Source organism: Meles meles, chromosome 2, assembly GCF_922984935.1.
Source record: "Meles meles chromosome 2, mMelMel3.1 paternal haplotype, whole genome shotgun sequence".
NCBI lineage: Eukaryota > Metazoa > Chordata > Mammalia > Carnivora > Mustelidae > Meles > Meles meles.
The window spans coordinates 207,175,368-207,193,315 of NC_060067.1; the positions used below are offsets into that span (position 1 = coordinate 207,175,368).

The window sequence follows — 17,948 nt, forward strand, 5'->3', positions numbered from 1 at the left end:
GGACTCAGGGATTTCAAACAAATTTGTTCCCATGGATGCTCATTTATTGGGTCAGCAAATACTCATTGGATGCCTTCTGCATTTTGTTGTAGTTCTGAAATCTCTGGGTGTACACCAACCTTCCACAGCTTGTGTTCCGGTGGGCTGAGTGCCGATGAACAAATACGCCAAGTAATGAAGAAGGATATCGGGATCAGAGGATAGAAGAGGGTGGTGGATATTTTTGTACATTATGTTGGTCAAGGAAGTCCCAGCTGTTCAACCAGCTATGGCAGAGTCTGGTAGATGGAGAGGGCTTGAGCCCAGAGGAGACCAGCCTTCCAGGAGGATGGCTGGACCATGACTGGTCTCTTCAAGAGACAGTCAGGAGGTCAGTGAGGCCAGAACAACACGAGGAGGGAAAAAAATAGCTGGAAGAAGGAGGGAGGTTTAGGGAACTGGGTTGCAGTTCACATGGGGCCACTGGCTGTAGTTTTTATTCTACGTGGAGTAGTAAATCTCTGAGGTATATTTATTGGGGGAACCAGTCTCATCTTGCTTAGGTTTGAGAAACACCACAGACAGTGCTGCTGGGAGAGTGCGCCCTTCCAGGAAGACGGGGGAAACAGGGAGATCAAGTAGGAGGCTACTGTAAGTTGTAGATGAGAGACGAGGGTGCACCAGTGAGGACACGCGAATCGAGCAGCTGCCACGCCCAGCAAGTCCTTGACTTCAAGCCCAGGTCTGTCCTTCAGGATACAACAATAACCAAGCAAGAGAACCTCCTATTTTCTAGGATTTTGAGTAGTTGTTTAACATACCAACATATTTATGCCCTCTAATGTCAGGAGAGGAGGATGAAAGTCATACGTTACCCAAATGCTTTGCATGGTTGATGGTCTAACCCTGGTGTCACTTTCTCTGAACTGGCCAGAGGAGCATCAGGAAGCCTGTGATTCATTAAGTCAGTGTCTGTTACGTGCCGTGTCCTTTCCGTCCTCTTTATATCCAGTTCCTGGTGCAGTGCCTCACTCAAAACAGGTGGTTAGTTAATACTTGTTGAATGGATAAACCATACAACTAATGGGTAAGTCAATGAACAAGTATGTTTCTAACGGATTGTGATTTTCATGTCACTGAATATTGTCATTCAAGTTGCCTTCCCCTCTGCCTCCTGAAAACTCAATTTTCCTTTGCTCAAGGTTTGTGAACTTGGGACTGTCACTGTCAATATTTGGTTGGGGGAAAACCATTGGTTGAATGAATGAATGGGTAGAAGTACAAATAAGTGTTTTCTGAGTATGCACGTGGCAATGCTCTGCCTTGCCCAGTCAAGCCCTCCCAGCTGAGAAATGCTTGAAAAGTGGGGCCAGAAAGGAGAGCGATCACTGGTTATGCAAAGAGGCAAAGTGATAGCAAACTAAAGAAGAAAACATAGAATAAAAGGTTTTACCTCAAATTGTGTAATATGCTATCTTAAATCTTAGGTGGTGGTGTTTTTAACTTATGTTTCCAACTCTTCAACTTTGCTCATTTGTTCATAGCTATTTATCTAACCATTCTGACTTTGAGGAATAATTACCAATTTTTCTGTACAAAATGGCTTTCACAAGCATATGTACTTTAGGGTCAGTCCTTAATCGTTGAATAAAGGTTAGGGTCAACTTCAAAGGTATGGATTCTGTTGAATGAAACATTTTCAGTGAAAGTCTATGCTAGTCTGTTTCATGATGGTTCCGTGCCCCACCTGCATTTATCATGTCTTCAGGAGCTATGGCCGTGAGAACGTACAGTTCAGTTTACCATTGTGATGAAGGTTGGTCGGTATCAGAGCAGTGTGACCATGATAGCTGCAGGTCTGCCGTGTGCCTGGGATTTCTGTTTCCATGACTGCCAAGGCTATGTGCTCCCTAACGGACACTCTTCAGAGCTCCTCTTTTCTTTTATATGAACAGCTGTTGATCCTTGAGAGCTCAGTTCAGGTATGACCTTGTCCTGAAAGCTTTCTCTTATCCCCAATCTGGTTAAAGGACTGGGTCTTCAGAGCATCCTGGACAAAGACCTTTCTGTCCACTCCTCTCATCCTCCCTGACCTCATCCCTAACACTAAGCCCTCTCTCACTGGGCTCCGCCACAGCAGTCTCCCCGTGACGTGGCCCACAAGACGGCACCCGCAAGCTTCACTCTCCTCTTACGCCTACTTTACTTTTCTTGTAGCCCACATCATCTGACGTATCATGGGATATATTGATATACATCAGTGTAAGAACTAATATACATGTATATTCTATCTCTGCCCCATCTCTAATCTGCACATTGGTCTGTCCCCTCGCCAGAACGTGAGTACACGGAAAAGCCCCTTCTTGCCCCCCCGCACAACACGCTGCTATTTCCCAGTGTCTGTAGGATTGCCTAGCTCACACCAGTCACTCAATGGTTATTTCAAGAATGAAGATATGAAATGGTCTGAGCCCTTTCAGGACTGTGTAATATTTATCTGTTTGCTACAGTTTAGATTCTTACAATTAGACTCTTCACTTTATTTCCGTATTTTTTACACCTAGGAAAGCACATGGAATGGAGCGCACCTTTAAGAGTTGCTTATTATTATCATTATTATGTATTTTTTAAAAATAGGCTCCACACCCAATGTGGGGCTCAAACTCAAGACCCTGAGATCAAGGGTTTCATGCTCTACTGACTGAGCCAGCCAGGTGCTCCCAAGAATTGCTTGTTGAATGAGTATGTGTGCTGGGCACGCTGGTCATATATATGTTAATAGCAACGATTAATCATGATTTTATCTTCATCAAATTATATTATGAATTAAAATAGTGACATTAAAGTCACACATGAAGCTTTATAATCAATTTTTAAAATTGCATTGAATATATACTTAATTTTTTATGAAATTCATTTAACAAAAACAGGAACCTTTTCCCAAATTTGGGTGTCATCCTTGTGCAGAGACCATTTTAATTTTCTCTGTACTGTTTCAGTTTCAAGACGGTACGACTGAGCACTGAGAGGAACCTCCAAATAGCAAATATACATATTTATATCATTTAAGATATATTTGAAGCATATTCTTATGTCACTTCTAATGAGCTGCAGAGAGAGGAGGGTGGGATGTCACTAAAGAAACACAAGGCATAGAACAGGAGCCCTTTCCAGTGTGGGTCAAAGGAAGACAAATCAGAAAACCACCGCTGAATTCAGCAACAAATGAGGAGGTCAGTCTGAGTCTCTGATCTTCAAAGCATTTCTAGGGTTGTGCTGAGGAACAGTCTGGGTCTCAAGCTGCCTCCCTCCATGAATACTTGACTATATTTTAGCGCTTACTTTAATTCATTTTAAATTGAATGAATTTAATGCTTTGAGACATGTCATTGTGTGTTTATCCCAGTTAAGCGGAATTTTTCAATATTATCCCCAGGAGTTATGTAGAACTCCACTGAGTCAACTACTTGATTAAAATTAAGTTGATAACAAAGAATCCTAATCCCGATTATTTTTCTGATAAATGATACTTTATTTGGTCAAACCAATACCTAAGTTAGAGATATACAAAACTATATATATGTAGCAAAACTATATATTTTATAGCAGTAATTTTAAATGTATTGGTTAATATTCAGGAGGCAAAATTCCTTATCAAATAGAAAAATTCATATTATAATGATTGTTAATCCCTGAGATTGTATACATTCTTTGGGTATCATTTAAAAATCAGTCAGGTGGGTGGTTGTGTGTGTGTGAGTGTGTGTGTGTGTGTGTGTGTGTGTATACAAAGAACTCTAACACCTTTAAATATATATATTGAATTCCTTGATGCACAGGTAGACAAAACAAAACCCTGGTGAAATGTAGTATTTTTATGGATTTTTTTCATGCCATTGGAATTCAATGTGAAGAGTGGTTGGTACGTTGCCTTAGTGATAAACTCTTAACTATTTTAATCCTGATCATCTTGATAAGTGCTGTGGATAGTTCTAAGAGTGTTTGACTGTGTCCCCTGTTTTAAATGTTAATCTGGACATTTTAATTAGGAATCTGTATTTAACACCATGATGAGACAAAAGGCCATTTATAGCATCTGGGTATAATGGAAAGGAGAGAAAATGCTCCTAATTTTCGTGGTGTCACTGAAATGGTTTGATGACAGCTAAAATAATGCAAGACAGGTGAAAATCCAGATTTCTTAAACTACTTGCTTTTCCCTCATGAGAAAAAAATGATGCTTTTGACCCGCCATCAATATGACATCCCCATGACGTATTTTATAGGTCCTATACATGTTAATACTGAGTTAGTGGTGCTTCCTTACCAATTGCCATTTTATCCAAAATAACATGGTTTGGGGACAGACTTGATTCAGATGATTAAAATGGAACAGGAGCAGAAAAGCCTTCACTGTATAATGACAAAAGTTGTAATTTTGAGACAAAAATTTTGGTTCACGGACTTGTCTGACTGTTGGAGATTTATGCTCTGCTTCAGTGAAGCTTAACAAAGCTTCCGTCTCCGTGACTATCACATACGTCTGAATCTCATCCTTATCGTGTGTCTTATCCACGTGTCCTTTCACTGTGTACGGAAAACTTCTGCTTAAATATCTCTTTGTCACATCCAACTTGTCGTGTCCCAGCCTTCACCTGAGACAAGGGTCTTCTCGTTTCCAAATTTCCTTGTCTGCCAGTGGGATCAGGAGTGTCTCACTCCATGGAGAAAGCCCTCTTTAATCTTCCTTTAACAAACCATTCCTTTCTCTGCGTTGGTCATTCCTTTCTGTCTGTGTCGGGGGTAAGAGTGTATCAGCCGCTCGTCCTGCGCTTCGAAGGACGCTGCTGGTCCTGGCCCGCATCACCTGCACCTCTGTAGACTCTGATCTTCCTCATGGATTTTTCTCCTTTATACTCCACACTTTTTCCTTTATCGCTGTTTCTGACAAATAAAGTGGAGTCTTGATGTTCAACTGTTTAAGTTAAAGAGAGCTGGAGAGAAAAAGAGAGACGCAGAGAAAGTATTTGAATAAATCAGACAGTATTCAAATTTAGAGGGTGCAGGCCGAGTTCCTGCATAAGCGAATGCCTTGGTGAGCATGAGAAGAAGAACACAACTCTCCCCTTCTCCTGGTGGGTGGTAGTTGGCGAGGCTGTATTTCCTAAACTTACTGTTAATCCCAGGCTGATTCAAACTAGACACACTTTTTTAAAACTTCAGGAAGTATCTTTGGAGCCTCACTCTTGCATTCCACCAATGCCCCATTAAACATGTTGCTCCCTTGTTTAAACACAGCTACAAAACAGCTCTTTTTCAGTATTTTCAGCCACATGGAGTAAAGATTCCTCTGCTTCTCTGTGAAGGTTGTCTTCTCTCACAAAGTCTCCTCTCTCCCGCAGCCCCTGGACACTACATCCCCATCTGTTCTGTTCTCTCAGGCATGGTACTGTCCATCACTAGGGACATGTGTCGTCCCCCTCCAGGCTGCGGACCCTGCATGGTCTTCAGGACCCATCCAGAGCGTTGCTCACTTTGGAAAGCCTGTTACCTCCTCTCCCAGTCTCCATTTTCTCTTCTCCAGCTGTGGTGGTCGGCACAAACACAGACGAGCCCAGGGGCTAACCCTGTGGACTTTTTGATCATGGCCCTCAGCTCCATGTGGCCAGTCTTGCCTCACTGCCTCCAGGAGCTTCTGTACATGGGAAGTAGACTTGCATACGGAAATGTCTGTCCTTGAGTCTTAACCAAGGAGGTCACGCACTGGCTCCATCAGCGAGAACTAAGAAAAAGCCACCCGAGCCCCTCCTCTGTCTGCAGACGCATCCCGACTTGTGTGTTTGCTGGGATGGTCTAACAGCCACAGTGAGAATGGCCCTCAGCGCCCGTCACTCTCTCTGTGTCAGGCACTGCGATGACCAGGATAGCTCAGGCATCCCACGGGAGGAACATTATTCCTGCTGTGACCATCCCCGTGCTACACGTGGGGAAACAGAAGAAGGTCAAACAGAGGTCAATGAACGTGTACAAGATCCCCAGCTTAGGTGAGGCGCGGAGGAGGAGCTCGTCTCATGGTCAAATCGAGGAACGCCGGTGCAAAAACTTAACGAGCTGAGAGTGTCAGGCACGTACATGACCAGTACGTCCTATTTCTGGGCCAGTGGTGGAGCACCCAGTCAGCTCTGGGTACAGCCGACGGTGAGAGAGGTGTTGTTCCAAATGAGCAATGTGTGCTTCGGTTTCGTTCTTGCAATCGTTTCGTTCTTGTAATCCTCCGGATTACACCATCAGGATCTGCTCCTGCCTCAAACTTCCATTCGTATCTCAGATTCACATGCATTATTTCTCTAAAGAAGTTAAGATTTTATAGTCCATTTGGGAATGTTATTTTATGCCCTATGATTTTATTCCCTAGTTATATAGCATATTGAGAATTCATTATATTTACTGATTTTTTTTTCATAAAGGTGTTAAGGGAATTAATATAACAGAGTTTATAACGGAGTTTGAAATGAATTTGAGCTTCTCTGAAAAGCCCATCCTGTTCATAAAAACATTATTATCTTATCTGCTTTACAACCTCACCACTCTCCTTCTCTTACAGTGGGAGACCCCAAAGGGATCAACTCATAGTTAGTTCCATTGTGCAAAGAAGAAAAAATAGGATTACCCAGGGGTGGTTGATAAAGGGAATACTTTCATGGCTTAGGCTTCTCTTTGTGTGGGCTACAGATTTGAAAAGTAAATGGAGTTCTTGGTAATCATAGAATAATTGTAGACACTGAGGCAAATTACATGTGCTCCAAGTTAAAAAAAATAATAATAAAATGTCATCAGGACAAAGGGTAGTTAACTAGAGCACCGAGCCTGAAATCAGTTTTTCTTTTCTGTAATGACAAGAACATCATTTATCAACAGAGGTGATCATACTTAGAACTTACCGCTATTTGTTATCAGTTGTTCCAAAGGCCTTAGGAGTAAACATGCATGATTTTACTTCCCAGAGCCTGGTGCCATGCCACAGGAAACAATTTTGCATTTTAGTTCTGATTTCTTGGACCTGCAGCAAGTAATACTTTATTTCAGGAATTTGTGCTATTTATATAAATTTTTCTGAAATACTTACATTAGCATTGAGAAAATTAGACTTATTTCTAGTACAGTTGACCCCTGAACAGCATGGGTTTAAGTCGGCCCACTTGTACACAGGTTTTTCAATAAATAAGCACAGCATTATCAAGGCATTTTCCCTTCTTTATGATTTCCTTCATGGCATGTTTTCCTCTAGTTCACTTTATCAGAATGTGGCGCATAATGCATAGAACACGCACATACGTATTAATTGACTCTTTGTGTCATTGGAAGGGTTCCAGTCAACAATAGCCTAGTAAGAGGTCGAAAAAGCCAAAGTGATCCGTGATTTTCAGCCCTGCGGGGGTCAGCATCCCTAACCCCTGCGTAGTTCAAAGGTCAGCTGTAGATGTGACCTCTCCATATTGAATTAATGACAGTCTTCTGAAGACCTAGCTTTATTTCAAGTGAATATGCTGTGAATATTAGGTCTTTGTGGCACATGAAACTTACATGCACACATGCACACACTCTTTAAGAAAAGTATTTTATTTATTTAGTGGACAGAGAGAGAGAGGGAGGGAGCATGAGCCGGGGGAACAGCAGAGGGAGAGGGAGAAGCAGGCTTCCCGCTAAGCAGGGAGCCCGGTGCAGGGCTCCATTCCAGGAATCCGGAATCATGACCTGAGACGAAGGCAGACGCTTAACCCACTGAGCCACCCAGAGGCTTCTGTTTTTTTGGTTTCTTTCTCTTTGCTTGTTTAATTCTTGTTCTTTTTTTTTCAAATGTTCAGTCTTGTACAGATCTTTGATACGATGAGGATACAATTTACCGTCAGTTTATTGCAGATATTGTGAGCAAGAGCCCAAGCAGGAGTCCGGGAAGGTCAGGCGGTCCTCAGTGGGGCCTTGGTGTGGTAGCGTTACCCCGCCAGCAGCTTGGAAACCGGGCCTCACGCAGGGGACCTGGGAGCCGGTACTGTTCGGTGGGGTGTGCCCTGGGTTCAGAGCCCAGTCTGCATGGCCACGTGGAAAGGGGGAGGTTTGCGAAAGGAAGCTGAGACACTTAGCAAGGGTGTAGCAGCGGACAATGGGCTGCGGTGATCATCCGACCCACTTAGAACTGTTTTCCTTTCTTTTATTGGTTAATTTTCTCCACACGCAATGGAATGAAGACGTCCAAAGCAGGGACAATGCTCTCTTAGTGGCCAGATGCTAGGGTAGGGGTGCCTGTTTTCATGAGACCACATCATCACAACGTTTTTATAAAACCCTGGACATGACATCTGGGGGGCTCAGGCGGTTAAGTGTCCAGGTCTTGATTTTGGCTCACAATCTCAGGGTCGTAAGCTCGAGTTTCGCATTGAGCTCAGCGCTGGGTGTGGAGCCTGCATGGGGTTTTCTCCTTCCCTCTGTCCCTCCCCTATCTTCAAAGGAAATGAATAAATCTTAGAAAGAAAAAAAAGCCTGAAGGCAAAATGTTTCCCCTCAGTACACAGATGTCGGGTGGTTTTACTCCAGCTGGTGGCCGGCTGACACTTCTTTACTTGATTGCTTCTTTTTCTTTGAAGACAAAGATTTATCTACTGTACGCAGGTTCGTATGGCATAGAATTTAACGAGTCAAAACATGCTTTTAGAGGTTTCATTTATTTATTTGACAGAGGGAGTGAGCGAGAGCACCAGCACAGGGAGCATCAGAAGGAGAGGGAGAGGCAGGCTGCCCGCTGAGCTGAGAGCCCCGTGCAGGACTCGATCCTGGGACCCTGGGATCATGACCTGAGCCGAAGGCAGATGCTTCACTGACTGAGCCACCCAGGCGCCCCAAGTGTCAGAACATTTTTACATAAGAGTTAAAATGAAAGGCAATATTGGACTATAAGTGGACACACACCAAGGAGGAAAGAAAGAAGGAAGCATAAACATGTAAACCTTTAAGCATTTTATCTGAAAGTAACAACACCTGTCTTCGTGCCAGTTTAAGAAGGGTCACTCTGGTTCCAGAATTTGCTCTCTTTCTTTTCCAAATGGTTTCCACTGACTCCGGGAGGCAAGGCGGGGGAGGAACTATCTTCACCGCAGCAGCCCAGGAGGCTACCCCTGTTTGGTCCCCCGCCGCTCTGGATCCCCCACCGAGGCCTCACCAGCTGTCCCAGCAGCACTAACCGCTGTCAGCGCCTCAAATGTAGAAGTAGATGGTCTTCTTGACAGGTGGTTTCTCCTCATGCCCTCCCTCTTAGGAAACAATGTTTCCTTGCCCAGGTAACAGCAACATGTTCTTTTTTCTGTTTATAGGAGGGGAGGGGCAGAGGGAGAGGAGGAATCCTCGGCAGATTCGGTGACAAGCACTGAGCCTGGCATAGATATTGATCTCATGACCCTGAGATCATGACCTGAGCCCAAGTCGAGAGTCTGACACTTAACCAGCTGAGCCACCCAGGCACCAGCCCACAGCATGTTACTTTTTAAAATACTTTTTCCAGTATCACAAGATTAAGGTAAAAGGATCATGAAACCCTGTGTACTCATCACCCAGCTTCCATAATTACCAACATCTTACCAACTCCAATTTAAGAATAGAGTGTTTTAAAGCAAATCACAGATGTACTATTCCACCCAGAAATCCATGGTCTCTAAGCAATATTTTTTTTAAAGATGTATTTATTTATTTTAGGGAGAGAGAAGGAGCGTGAGGCATGAGTAGGGGGAGGGGCAGAGGGAGAGAGAAAGAATGTCGAGCAGGTTCCCCGCGGAGTGTGAGCCCAGTGATCCCGCAGCTCAGATCGTGACCTGAGCTGGAACCGAGAGTCTGAGGCTTAACTGACTGAGTCTCCCAGGTGCTTTTCTAAGAAATTCTTTAGAGACTTAACTAGACAGCATCATACTTAGCACAAATAATGTCTATCATTACATAATATCCATGACACATTTTTTTGTTGTCTCAAAAATATCTTGACACATCAGTCTATTCAAACTGGATTCAAATAAGTTCTACTCATTTGCATTTGGTTTTTACATCTTTAAGACCCATTGAGTCTATCAGTCTTCTCCTCCCTCTTTCCCTCCTACTCCTTACGTGTTGAGAAGGAAGGGTCATTTGTCCCATTAAATACGTCCCGTTCTGGACCAGTCTGATTGCATCCTCTTTGGTCATTGTTTTCCTGTCTCCTTTATTTCCCAAAAGTTGATAGTTCTATCTAGGGACCAACTTGACAAAAGACGTGTGTGTGTGTGTGTGTGTGTGTGTGTGTGTGTGTGTGTGTGTGTGTGTGAGAGAGAGAGAGAGAGAGAGAGAGAGAACCCTCCATGGATAGTCCTGCGTACTTCCCCGCTGCTCTGTATCCAGAACTGATCGTGCTCGGTTGTCCTCCTCATAATGGTGGTGTGGAACGGGGCTCAGGACTGTTAGCGCAGACACTCCATTGCACTTTTCTCTACAGCGCCCACCTGGTGGGCGGACACCTCACGGAACGTTCTCACCTTGTCCAGGGGCCTGCCTGGTAATGTGCTTGTCCTTTGCTTTGTCCACCTCCGCTGAATCCATCAGGCAGAGCCCCAGGAGATTTTCAGCCAGTCTAGTTTCCCTTTGCTCTCTGGACTCCTGGAGAACATTTGGATCAGGCCCTGGGAATGTCAGTCTCTCCTGCCACTGAGGAGACTGGACGCCGCGCTTGAGACACCAGGCCCAAAACGAAGGAGGGCTTCTCTCATTGCCCGCCCATCAGACTCTGTGAAGCATGTTCAATTTTGCCAATCATGGAGATAACATTGGGGCATATATACTTCTAAAAATAATACTTGCCGTCTTTTGCTGTTGTGCTGAAATCCCTGTGCATCACAGTCACTGTGAGACATTCCCGTGTAAGAGCCTGAGTCCACATGATGTGTGTGCACCCCCACCAAAGCTAGGGTACGGTGGAGGACACTGGGCTGAGGCTCTCAGGGACGTGAGATTTGCCTGGGTGACATCAATGCCTAAGCGACCCACTCTGCCACTTGGTTCAGAGAAACTTCACAGACTGCGTTAGCTGGATTGGGCCATTTTATTTTAATTTATTTTTTTTAAAAGATTTTCTTTATTTATTCGAGAGAGAGAACGAGAGATAGCATGAGAGGGGAGAAGGTCAGAGGGAGAAGCAGATTTCCCCGTGGAGCTGGGAGCCCGACATGGGACTCGATCCCGGGACTCCAGGATCATGACCTGAGCTGAAGGCAGTCACTCAACCAACAGAGCCACCCAGGTGCCCTGGATTGGGCCATTTTAACAAAATACCCCAGACTGGGTGGCTTAAACAAGAGAAAAGTATTTTCTCACAGTTCTGGACATGGGGAAGTCCACAATCAAGATCCTGGCTGATTCTGTTAAGGGGCAGATGGCCCCTGCCAGCTCTGTCCTCACATGCATGGAGAGCTCGCCCAAGTTTCCTCTTACAGGGACACTAATGTATTCGTGTCAGATCAGGGACCCGCTCTGAGGATATCATTGAACCCTCACTACATTCTTATTGGCTCTGTCTCCAGATTCAGTCCCATTCAGTGTGTGAATGTTCGGAAGACACAGCTCAGCCCATGGCGTACCTGTGCAAATTACAGCGCCCACCTGGGACCCTCTCTGCCATCAGACTCGCTACCTACCGGTGGTCGTCATGACCATGACAGGAGTCAGCGCTGGCAAAGAACCCAGAACCCAGAACCTCACAGAGCACAGAGCCGACACTTTACCCACAATGGTGGGTCGCAGTTGCAAACAAGGGAGGGTGTTGTCGCTCTAAATCTGATTCCTCCTCATCAGATGGAACACAAATGCTTCCAAGTCTGAGCAGTGATATTGTTGGACACGTGTCCCCCTGCACCTGTTAGTTGCTACCTCGTAGCTCCTCATTCAAAATACAATTTAAAAATACTAAGAAGAAGATAAAATGCCAAACTAATCCAAGTGGGATTTCATCATTTGCTCTATTAACAGTTGCTTATTTTTTTCAGGGCTATGCATTATGGTGGTTGTTTTGACCCTTTGCAAAATCAGCCTTACTTTTAAGTCATATAGTTTTACATAAGAGTCATAAAAAGAATCCGTTATATTACATGTTTGCAGAAAGAATATTTCTACTTTCTAAACCACATACAGCGTCACTTGCCTCATTCTTGAGTAAATATGACGTAACACATTTAAGCCATGAAATAAGAGTAGCATGCCTTTTCTTAGGCATGAAATATAGTTTGATCTGATGTCTCACAAACATAAGACATCACAGAATAAGCCCATTCTCAGCAACTTTCTGAAACAAGAAAAGTAGCCACATCCCATATACCACATTCGACAAAATTTCCTGCTGTTGTCAGCAAAGGCACATAGCTCGAATTCTTGGCAGTATTTGTTTGAAATAAAATGTCACATTGACTTCAAGGCTAGAAGTATTTTTGCTAGAAGCAAAAATAAAAAATAAAAAACAAAAGGCACTTATCTAGTATTCACTGAATGTTTAAAATTTATTTTAAAGTGTTGGAGATGATGGGATGCCTGGGTGGCTCGGTTGGTTAAGCTGCTGCCTTCAGGTCGGGTCATGATCCCAGGGTCCTGGGATCGAGTCCCACATTGGGCTCCTTGCTTGGCAGGGAGCCTGCTTCTCTCTCCGTCTCTGCCTGCCACTCTGCCTGCTTGTGCTCTCTCTCTCTCTCTCTGACAAATAAATAAATAAAATCTTTAAAAAAATAAATAAATTGTCAGAGATGGCATGTGTTGGGATGAGCACTGGGTGTTACACACCACTGATGAATCATTGAACACCACATCAAAAACCAATGATGTAGTAGGCTGGCTAACTGAACATTACAAACAATAAATATATAGTCAGAGATATTTAAACCCTAAATTCTAATTATAAGAAAGCATACATGTTTTTGATGGTACTTCTAATCCTTGTATGTGTATAGATTGATGTGGGAACTTTGGATACAAGGTGGTAATCGTGAAGGCTTCCAGAGTGTCGAATGGGAAATGCTGTTTTCCCATGAACTCAGTATTCTATGTGGTTGTAATCATCACGTCGTCCACACCCCTCCGAGCTTCTCTGACCCTCTGGGCACAAACCTACCAGTCTACCGTGGCCTGCAGTTTTCACCCTCCTTTTGTCCTCCCCTGGCCCCCAGGTGAGCCGTGGTCTCACAGAGGATGGGCCAGTGCTTTCCTTCTTGCGGATAGTCAGGGGCAGAGCTGGTGTGAATAAGTATGGCTTGAGCTCATTAATCCCATGTTTGTTTTTTATATTTTGGTCTCTTTCTGGTGGCCCTCTCCATTGTTCACACAGTGCCTTCCCTAGGTGGCCACTCACAAGGATACATTTCCTTAGGAATTGCAGTTTGGGGATTAACCCAAATATTCGGATCGTTGCAGAATTTCCTTGGGTGTCCAGGTCTGCTGGAGGCCCCTGGGCTCCCAGGGGCGGCAGGCCTGTCAGGCTTGGCCTCTCTGCTCTGCTTATCCTCTTTCCCAAATGCCTGCAGTCCCTAGAAATCTCAATTTTAGGTAAGTACGTTAATGCTCCATTTCTTCTCTATTTTCCTGCTTTCAGAGATTGTCTTGGAAGGAATACTCTACGACCTAAAGTGGCTAAAACAACAGAGGTTTGTTTCTCTTAACGTCAAGAAGTCTAAAGACAGGGATCCTGAGATCCCTAAATGGTGCAAATACATCAAGCTTCTGGGTCGATTTCAGAAGCACTTTCTTGGCTTGCACCTCCTCCGGGAGGTCCTGTCCTTCCAACACAATGTCTAGGGCAGTGAGAGAGGGCTGGAGACTCATCATGGAGGAACATCGGTCTGGGATATGCCCCCACAGACCTTCCTACCTGTTGGACTAGCCATGATTGGGTCATATGTCCACATCCTAGAAACTGCCGGCTGGCTGATAAAGTGAGTCTGTGATGTCTAAAGCCTTTGTTATAGGAGGAGACCTGCACCAGCACGAGGAAAAGTGGCAAAGCCTCCACGTGACGACCAAACTGCCCACTGTCTGCTCTTACTTGAGCTCATGCAGATTATTTTCAAGACAAGGATGGTGAAGCTTCCCCTATTGCCCAGTCAGTGCATCCAGTGCAGACTTCTGTGCACCAAGGATGAGTTTTGACTCTCGGAGAGCTCAGAAGCATCATGGCTAAGTGATCTGCAGAGAGCAGAAAAGAGGGAGGAGCACACACAGCTCTTAGAATGAAAGCCTCTGCTTAGAAAGCTTTCCTGAGCAAGCAACACCGTGCTGCCGTGCCCCAGCCTCCACCACCCTTGGCTCCATCAGCACAGAACGTCCTGTGTCCAGAGCACTCGCACCAGCCTTTCTCTTCCCTGTCCTGCTTCTCAGTGATGCCCAGGCTCCTCTCCGCAGAGCCCTTGCATTAGCTGGTAGGAAACATTCTCACTCAGGCTGCAGACATCCCCTTCCTCCTGAGGGCTTCCCTCCAACACGCCGAGTCCGTACACCCTGCACTCTTCTCGAAGCAAGTGTGTGCATGGATGTTGTTCAAATGCAGTACGTTGTGTTTCCTGGAAGGATTTCCACCAACCCTCTGCAGGAAGAGGGATCCCGGACCAGGTGCCAGTGCCCGCTGGCACACCTGGTCCTTTCCCTTGTTCCTGGCATCACAGGGAGAAGCTTACCCCTGTCCTACTCCCTCCTGAATTGAAGTCTGGTGCATCTTCCGTCCACTCATCTCTCTCGGTTCAGTCTTGAAAATATTGAAGGATGTGGTTTTCTTTCTTGCTCTCAGAACCAGCCTCTCTTGCTTTCTAACACAGTAGCTAACTCTGTAATTGCAAGTTTATGCTAAGTTATTAAGGATTTAGAAGGTGGATGCACGGTAGAGGGGTGTGTGCGCGTTTCGGACTTTCCACTTAATCAATTGGCAGGATGAACTGCCTCCTTTGTTCTTTTATTGCTATGTACCGTTAGCCACTGTATAGTACATCATTAGTTTTTGATGTAGCGTTCAATGATTCATTGGTTACGTGTAACACCCAGAGCTCATTGATGCCTCCTGCCTCAAACACCCGCAAGCTGGGCTCTCCCCACCGGGGGCCCCTCCCAGGACCTTGCTCCCTAGGGTTACGCAACAGGTGTGTGGCAACGACTCCCGAATTAATGGTGGGTTTGCGGCACAGCTGTTAGGGCAGTGTCATTTGCCACCATAATTATGTAATTTTAACAAATACTATATAAGCCAATGAAGCAGGAGTTTGAAAAAGAGAGCTAGCATATTTATAGAAAAATAGCTAGAAATAAAAATGACTCTCAAGTTAGCTGTAGGTACGATGACTGCAAACTCTTGTCTCTGAGGGGAACTTTGTGAAGGACAGGAGGACAATGCACTCAGTTGCGCACCTTATAGTAATCAAAAACTGACTGTTTCCGATGAAAACTGATGAGTTATTTGTTTTATTGTTATTATTTTTTTAAAGCTCTTGTCTGTGACCCAGTACTGAAAAGAAAGGGGTTAACATTAGAACTTAAGTTTGAACCATTAATGCACATTTTCACGTGTGTAGTGAAAGTGAACTGGTCAGACGAAATGCAAGCTATCTCTTATGATTTCTCTAATTGTTTTTTTTTAATCTGAAGAAAATTAAAAGGCAAGAGAGCATTACTATGTCAGTGCCCCTACACGTGGCATTTGCAATTTGAGAAATGCATCAAGACCACAAGATGGTCAGCGCCAGACCTGAGGCTCAGGGGCTGTCTGTGGGGAGGCCAGGTCGTCTCTTCCAGTGCACAGAGAGCCCGGCCACCTGCCCTGCAATAAGAGTATGGGTGGGAAGCAGGGCTGTGGGGTGGGACCGTGCTGTATGGGTTCCAGCCACCACGGAGGCTCTGGGTCAACTGGTAGACCTGTTGAGAACACCCCGAGTCCTGTTCCTTTCTGCTCAGGGACCAAAACTTTCTATCACCTGCTGAGATGCCCAGTGCCCCCTGTGTTTGCTCTGACCTTGGACTTAGCCATTCTTGTTTGGTTTCCCTTGAATGGATCTCTCACACCCAGCAAATGGAAGACTGACATGTTGAGAAAGATGTGTTGGTTCTATGAGTGTAAGCAGAAATTCAGCTTCTCTCTCAAACTACTCATATAATCATTACTAATTCATAATTTTCAATTTAATTTCTCTTAATATTGTAGATTTGGAGTTTTGTTTTCTCTTAACATTTTTACAGTTTTATTTATTTATTTTAGAGAGAGAGAAATAGAGAGAGTGGTCATGCATGTGTGAACAGGGGCAGGGGGAGAGGGAGAGGGAGAGAAAATCCACAAGCGGACTCCCCGCTAAGCATGGGCCCAGATTTAGGGTTCATTCTTATGACCCTGAGATCATGACCTGAGCCAGAATCAAGAGTGGGACATTCAAACCACAGCACCATCCAGGCACCCCTGTTTACTCTTGATTTTTTTCGAATGCTATTTACGCTTCTGTCTGTAACAAATTTTCCGTAAACACATGCCCATATGTATAGATACATGTGTATGTACACTTAACATTTATACACACATGTGATATGCACGCTTGATCTGAGCAAAAGATATTTCAACTTGTCAACAAATACTTATCTTTCCAAACGGCACTATGAAGTATTACATAATTTTATAAATCTTTATATTTCTGTTACCTCTCAGTTTTGGCTAGTAATGCCATTTTAAGTCAGTACCCATAAGTCTACAGTTCAGTCAAACTGAAGATGAGCACACAGATGCTAAAACTGAAAAGGATGTGTGTGTGCGTGCCCGTGTGTGTGTGTGTGCTGTAGAGATGATTGGGAATGGGTGGCACCATAGCTTCCTGAAAACACCCACTATTCTAATACAAATGAGAAGTGATCATGGCCATTTCTGCCTCACTGCGTGTTATTTACAGCCCCACCCCCCTCCGTGCAGTGACAAGACTTTTCACATCAGTGATCCAGGTTCAGATCGTGTATTTTATGTGACAACTGTAGGCTGTCATGGGTGAAATGAAACTGTCGGTTCTAGACAAGAGAGCAAGTGCTGGGTGTTGCCAGAGATGCGGTCGGGGTGGAGACTGTCATTCCCGGGAACGAGGGTGAAAGTAAATACAGAATTAAACCTGTCGGATGTGTGTTGGTCATGAGACTTGTGTTGCTGTGTAGGGATGGGTCAACTTCAGGACCCTGATGGGGCACCGCTGGGACGTGGCTCACCCCTGAGCTGTTGCTTCTCAAACTTGGCACATGAACGCTATTGCCTGAGCCGTGAAGAGGGGCCTCACTCGGCTGCGGGGTCTATGGGGGAGGAATCTAGAAGCACTCTTACCTCCTTCCTTTTAGACCATTGCTGGTGTAAAGTGCCTTTGTTCGTACACAGGACAAAATATAAACAAGCCACCTGTAGACATAGATTAACTTTGTGGAAATATGTTTTTAAACTTTGAAACTTTCAACTTTTTTAGTTTTTCAGTTGGTAAAGTACAGCCATGGAGAAATGAAGCTTGACGCTGACGAGGGTCTTAACACAGTTCTGTTTTCTGATAGAAACCCTTTCGGCATGTCTCGTGTTGGGGACAAATGCCCGTACCGTGTAGTACTTCGAAGGTAGATCTACCAGGATTTCCAGTGCGTAAAGCTTTAGGATAAGCTGAGGCGAGAGTGACCGAGGATTCTGGTCTGGCAGACAGAAAGATGCCACTGTGTGTGTGTGTGTGTGTGTGTGTGTGTGTGTGCGCGCGCGCACGCTGTAGAGATGATTGGGAATGGGTGGTACCATAGTTTCCTGAAAACACCCGCTATTCGAACACGAATGAGACGTGATCATGGCCATTTCTGCCTTGCTGCGTGTTATTTGTGGAGGGTATTTACTACAGGGGTTGGACTCAGGTTGGAGGTCTGAGAGTGGGGACACCAGAGGT

The 17,948-nt window shown here is 44.7% G+C and overlaps 1 protein-coding gene and 1 pseudogene across 1 annotated transcript in view; one reads left to right on the forward strand and one right to left on the reverse strand.

Annotated features, from left to right (window-relative positions):
* CSMD1 (CUB and Sushi multiple domains 1) overlaps positions 1 to 17,948 on the forward strand; it is a 2,021,046-nt gene that overhangs the window by 1,356,224 nt on the left and 646,874 nt on the right. The window lies entirely within an intron of this gene.
* LOC123937792 lies at positions 2,902 to 3,002 on the reverse strand (annotated as a pseudogene).